Source organism: Schistocerca nitens, chromosome 4 (genome assembly GCF_023898315.1).
Source record: "Schistocerca nitens isolate TAMUIC-IGC-003100 chromosome 4, iqSchNite1.1, whole genome shotgun sequence".
NCBI lineage: Eukaryota > Metazoa > Arthropoda > Insecta > Orthoptera > Acrididae > Schistocerca > Schistocerca nitens.
In genome coordinates this window covers 201,209,956-201,216,100 of record NC_064617.1, presented here as the reverse complement: position 1 = coordinate 201,216,100, position 6,145 = coordinate 201,209,956, and the positions used below count along the sequence as shown (strand labels likewise).

General features: G+C 44.0%; 1 pseudogene; it reads left to right on the top strand.

The window, feature by feature from the left end:
* Positions 1–586: 586 nt before the first annotated feature.
* Positions 587–704, top strand: LOC126254321 (5S ribosomal RNA; annotated as a pseudogene).
* The last annotated feature ends 5,441 nt before the right edge of the window (positions 705–6,145 follow it).

The following is a 6,145-nucleotide window of genomic DNA, read 5'->3' as shown; positions in this document are numbered from 1 at the left end:
CTACATATGTTCGCCGGCCGAAGTGGCCGTGCGGTTAAAGGCGCTGCAGTCTGGAACCGCAAGACCGCTACCGTCGCAGGTTCGAATCCTGCCTCGGGCGTGGATGTTTGTGATGTCCTTAGGTTAGTTAGGTTTAACTAGTTCTAAGTTCTAGGGGACTAATGACCTCAGCAGTTGAGTCCCATAGTGCTCAGAGCCATTTGAACCATTTTTGAACCTACATATGTTCGTAGTTGTTCAAAATACAACCTTTTGAAATTTTAGAGGCATCAGTGACATCGCTCCTGAAGTCACCGATTCCTTAAAGGCGCATATTCTCTTATATAAAACAGCTTGAAATGGCTGATTAAATTTACAAATGAATTAATGCGTTAAATATCTGACGTTACGCTTTAAAACTTCTGCGATTGTAGACAGAAAACCCAAATCGTGTTAAAGGTTTGTTGTAAGTCACTAAGTTACGCTGCATTAGGACGTAAAAAGAGTCTCAAACTTTAATGCTTGACTTATTATCTAAAATCTTCAATCTAGAACTATTATTCCCGATAAGTACATTTTGGTGGCATCTTTTTTTTTTAGATCATTGGGCAACGGCCTTGCCGCAGTCGATACACCGGTTCCCGTGAGATCACCGAAGTTAAGCGCTGTCGGGCGTGGTCGGCACTTGGATGGGTGACCCTCCAGGCCGCCATGCGCTGTTGCCGTTTTTCGGGGTGCACTCAGCCTAGTGATGCCAATTGAGGAGCTACTGGACCGATTAGTAGCGGCTTCGGTCAAGAATACCATCGCAACGACTGGGAGAGCGGTGTGCTGACCCCACGCCCCTCCTATCCACATCCTCCATGAGGATCACACGGCGGTCGGATGGTCCCGGTAGGCCACTCGGAACCTGAAGATGGAGGGCTTCTTTTTTTTTTTTAGTTCATTGATTACATGATGTCGTGGATCAAATTTCTGTTGCTCCTGGAAGCCGTAATATAGGCTCCCTGCAACTGGAACCTGGTGACCAGTAAAATGAATACAGTGATCACAGTGTGCCATTGTGTGCTGCCAATATATTTGGGTGATTTCGTGTCTTAGAATCTACTAGTAAGTCAAACTGCAATTTTGAGCTAATATTGGACTTAATTCTCACTTTCACTATGTTAATGCTGCGACTACTCTTGCATAAAAATTAATAACCTTACAAGGGAACCTCCCCATCGCACCCCCCTCAGATTTAGTTATACGTTGGCACAGTGGATAGTGCTTCAAAAACTGAACACAGATCAATCGAGAAAACAGGAAGAAGTTGTGTAGAACTATGGAAAAATAAGCAAAATATACTACCTGAGTAGTCCATGCGTAAGATAGGTAACATCAAGGATTGTGTGAGTTAAGCGTTGCCGTGGTCCCATGGTTAGCGAGAGCAGCTGCCGAACGAGAGGTCCTAGGTCCAAGTCTTCCCTCGAGTGAAACATTTTTTTTCTTTATTTTCGCAAAGTTATGATCTGTCCGTTCGTTCATTGACGTCTCTGTTCACTGTAATAAGTTTAGTGTCTGTGTTTTGCGACCGCACCGCAAAACCGTGCGATTGGTAGACGAAAGGACGTGCCTCTCCAATGGCAACCGAAAACATTTGATCGCAACGTCATAGATCAACCGATTCCGCCACAGGAAAACACGTCTGATATGTTCTATACGACACTGGTGACGGCACGTGCGTCACATGACAGGAATATGTTGTCGACCCACCTAACTTGTACACTTGGCGAATGGGTAAAAAGATTCTTCTACCGTGCCCTATTTAGGTTTTCTTGCGGATGTGATAATCACTCCCAAAAAAGTCATGAAAACATAAGAGTTTGCGACAAACTGAAAATACAAAATTAAATTTTTCACTCGAGGGAAGCCTTGAACCAACGACCTCTCGCTCCGCAGCTGCTCACGCTAACCACGGGACAACGGCACTGCTAAGCTGATATTGTCCTTGATGTAGCCTATCTTGCACATGGACTACTCAGTTTGTATATTTTGCTTATTTTTTCATAGTTCCACACAACTTCTTCCTGTTTTTTCGATTGATCTGTGTTCAATTTTTCAAGGCCTATCCACTGTGCCAACTTATAACTAAATCTGAGGGGGGTGCAATGGCGAGGTTCCCTTGTTAGAACATATAACGTAATGAATGTCTCAGCACGTTATTCAGTCTGAAATTTGGACCCGTAGATTCAACAGATAGATCGGTGTCCAGATGCGAGATGATAATGCGGGGCTACCTGAGACGGGCGTGCCGGGGGCTAATGCCTGCCGATCGCTAATTATTGCGGGCAGTGGTGCCCGCGGCCGCCAATTACGCCTGCTCATCTGGCGGCTGACTAGGCGGGTAGTGGCTAGCAGCACGTTGCCCCTGGCGGGCGCCGTGCTGGCTAGCCCGCGGTACACAGCACGCAGCAAGTCTGTACTATCACTCCCGCTACATGAGCGGTTAAGCTCTTACTACCAGCCAAACGTCGATTACCATCGCTATCGTATCCGGGACTGGCATTACAAGCACCACGAACACTGGTACAGGGATGGATCATAGCACGTATTCCACATCACAGCCTGTATTTACTCACCGATGCAGCCGCCTATTCTCCATGGCCCACTGGCGTACAAATAGTTAACTGTAAATAGCCTCTCGATCCGGCGCCTGATGCGATTAGCTGTATCGATAGAAATCGAATAGCCTCGGACAGTATCAAAAACTTTCACGACACAGCCGACTTAGCCAACACTATGCGATAAGACAGTGTCTATGTTGTTCCGAATTTCGATGCAAACTTCCTTCGGGCATATATGTATGCGTGTCCGAAAGAACTTTGCATCTTACTTTTGAACAACACAGGTGCTACACTATCTTATTTAACCGCCGACGCCGGCCGAGCAACGTCCAATTAAAATGTCGACCCTGTAAGAGGATTTACATAATAAATAAGTGGGTGCACGTTGTAGACTGGCGGACACATGGAAGTTTGGGTTTCATCGTGAGTCGTGCTCTGATATCCTAATGCTAAGGCGACCGCTTGCGATAAGATGAAAATTTGGGTTCGAGTCCGGTCTGGCACAAATTCTCACTGTCTTTATTCCGTTATACAGCTGGTGGTTTTCCATATTCGCAAATGCGAATATATTTCATATATAGTTACCACAAAGTAGCAGAACACATTGTGTTTGGTGAGTCTACATAGGCCAAGTCATAAACGAAAATGAAAGCAACACACTAATTTAAATACTCTGTCTGATTAAAAAAAAATTACACACAAAGTAGAGGAGGAGAAATAAAGTGAAACTTTAAAGTTTGAGATGGTACGCTATGTAATCAAAAGTATCCGGAAACCCCCAAAAACACACGTTCTTCATATTAGGTGCATTTTGCTGCCACCTACTGCTGGTACTGCAGGTACTCAGCAACCTCAGTAGTCATTAAACATCGTGAGAGAGCAGAATAGGGCGCTCCGCGGAACTCACAGACTTCGAACGTGGTCAGGTGATTGGGTGTCACTTGTCTCATACATGACCAGTGGTGTGTATTAACTAATCAGTGGATAACTCTGGAAATGCTTTATAGATTCCCGGGAATTACGCCGGATAATATTGTGCGGTTTCTACAATATTATCCGGCGTAATTCCCGGGAACCTATCAAGCAGATGCAGCGCCGGGAAAGCCTCAAACAGCACAACTGTGGAAATTCCAAGAGGCTGTTTGCAGAGGATGTTTACCGAGTAGGAAAGTAGCAACGCCAGTCTGTAGCGAAATTCAGGACGACCTCGAGAAGATCGACAAGTGGTTTAGCTACCGGTAATTTGTCCTGGACATAAATATAGGGAACGTATTCCGCTTAAATGAGTGAAGGGATTACACTATTGGCGAAAAGTCCACGGAAACAGTTACCGGCGTAAAATACGAGAGGTGCACAGTAAGTAATGCAACACATTTCCTTTATCAGCAAATTTGTTGTTGGACATAGTTTAAGTGTGGTGGCGCTTTGTATATCCTTCAAAATGGCATACGTAACGGAGGTGCGTTTCAAGCATAGGGATGTCGCTGAGTTTCTTACGGAGCAAAATCAGAGCATCGCAGATATTTATTGCCACCTGTAGGATGTCTATGGAGAGCTAGCAGTAAACAAAAGCACGGTGAGTCGTTGGGCAAGACTTCTGTCATCACCGCAACAAGGTCGAGAGTCGGCAGGCTGCATACAGCCGCGACTCCTGTAATGTTGGACCTACGGGCTCTGTCATTCTAGGTGATCGACAAATCAACATCAAATACGTCGCTGCTCAACTGGACGTCTATATAGATGTATGCTGACTCGCTCGTCAACTCAAATTCGGGAACTCAAAATTGTGTGCCCGCTTGGTTCCTCGCTACATAACAGAAGGCCATAAAGTGCTTCTGTTTTTCACGATGAAGGGTGCACCTTGCCGCAGGCAGTACGTGGATGATTTGGAGGTTATTGTTGCAGCAGGCGTTGGCTCCGACTTTAAGTAGTGGAGTGGTTCCATACGGACATACAGGCCCTTCAATAAGGTCGTCGCATTGAACGGCGATTATTGTGAAAACTAGGATTTTGTAGCCAAACGAATGGGTAATAATATACTGGAATTCTCAATAAAATCATCCTGCTTCCACAAAGAAAAAAACACATGTTGCGTTGTTTACTGAACGACTCTCGTGCGAACTGATTCACGTTATTCTTCAGTGAAGCAATTTCAAAAGACGTGACTTAGCTTTTGAGCTTTTACTTACTTATATTCAAGGATAAATAACCTCTTGACAGATGATTTTGATGCATTAACTGATTTTACGTTGGCTGGATCTAGAACATAGTGGAACTGTACAACCTCCTGACGAAGCTTTCCAGAAATGTGTCAAGCCGTTCACGTTTTTCAGTGTCTCTGTCACTCTGCATCGAAATGTTTCCCTACAGCATGTTTAATACCTCTGCACCGTGCTATTGTTTTACTCGTCTATAGGATCATTTTACCAGGCGTATAGTTCCATGTAACTAGCAATAAAAAATACAAACATTAGTTTGTGTATTTGTTTAACTGAGCTCTGTAAAAATTTAAATGTTCGATAAAAACGAAAATATGTTTCATGTACCGGTATCATGACAGATGCACATAATGCGTGAGATATATTGCAGCTTTGCGTCAAACGGACGCACTGCGGCAGAACCATATCCCCTAAATATTAGCATGTATGATATTCAGTCCAGTGCCAAATTGATTGCGATACACCGACCAGTACAATCATTAACCTCGTATATTAGGATTGGGAGACAGCGAGAGTCCATGAAATATTGCAGCTGTAAACGTCTGATAGTTTTAATTTATTGTACCAAGAGAGAACGCCTCAGATAGTTGTATCTAAAAAAGTAAATATAGGGTGTCCGTAGTTAGAGTCCAAGTTTAAAAACAGTGTAGAAAGAGAACCACTGCTCAGAATGACGTCAAATTTAAACAATATATTATTCACGCAGGGGAAAACGTCAGGGTACAAAAAACGTAACGAAGATCGTACTAACAGATGGCGCTGTAAGGCTCTTAACAAAAATGGGGTCGGCAACAAACGACAGACGAATCGCAATACGACAGCTATGGTCTGAGTTGCAGATTACTCCATCGGTACTGTTCATTGTGTATGGCAGCACAAGTTTGGCTGTCAACAGATGGGTCGCTGTTAGTTAGGTAAGCCAATCCAAAACGGCAACGTCGAACCACATCGGGTGGAAAAAATAGCCTCTTAATTGTACAGAGGCCACAAACAGTATAAAAAGAATGACATCTCGTGAGACTGGTGCCAGACATGTTCAGTACGCTCTCCGCCACTTTCTGCCACACGGTGAAATCGAGAAATACAACGTTCCACAAGTGATCGGAGTGTCACGGAAGTTACATTCAGTATTTATTACGAAATGCAGACATCAGTTAAGCTACGTTCATAATTGGAGCATTGAACACGATGTCTTTCAGATAATCCCACAGCCAGAAGTCACATGGAATACTTTCTTGATGCAATATTTTACCAAAAGCCGTATGTATTGTAGAAATCTATTTTGTGAACTTTTTATATGCTACCAGTTTTGGCATTACATTGATGCCATCTTCAGGCCCC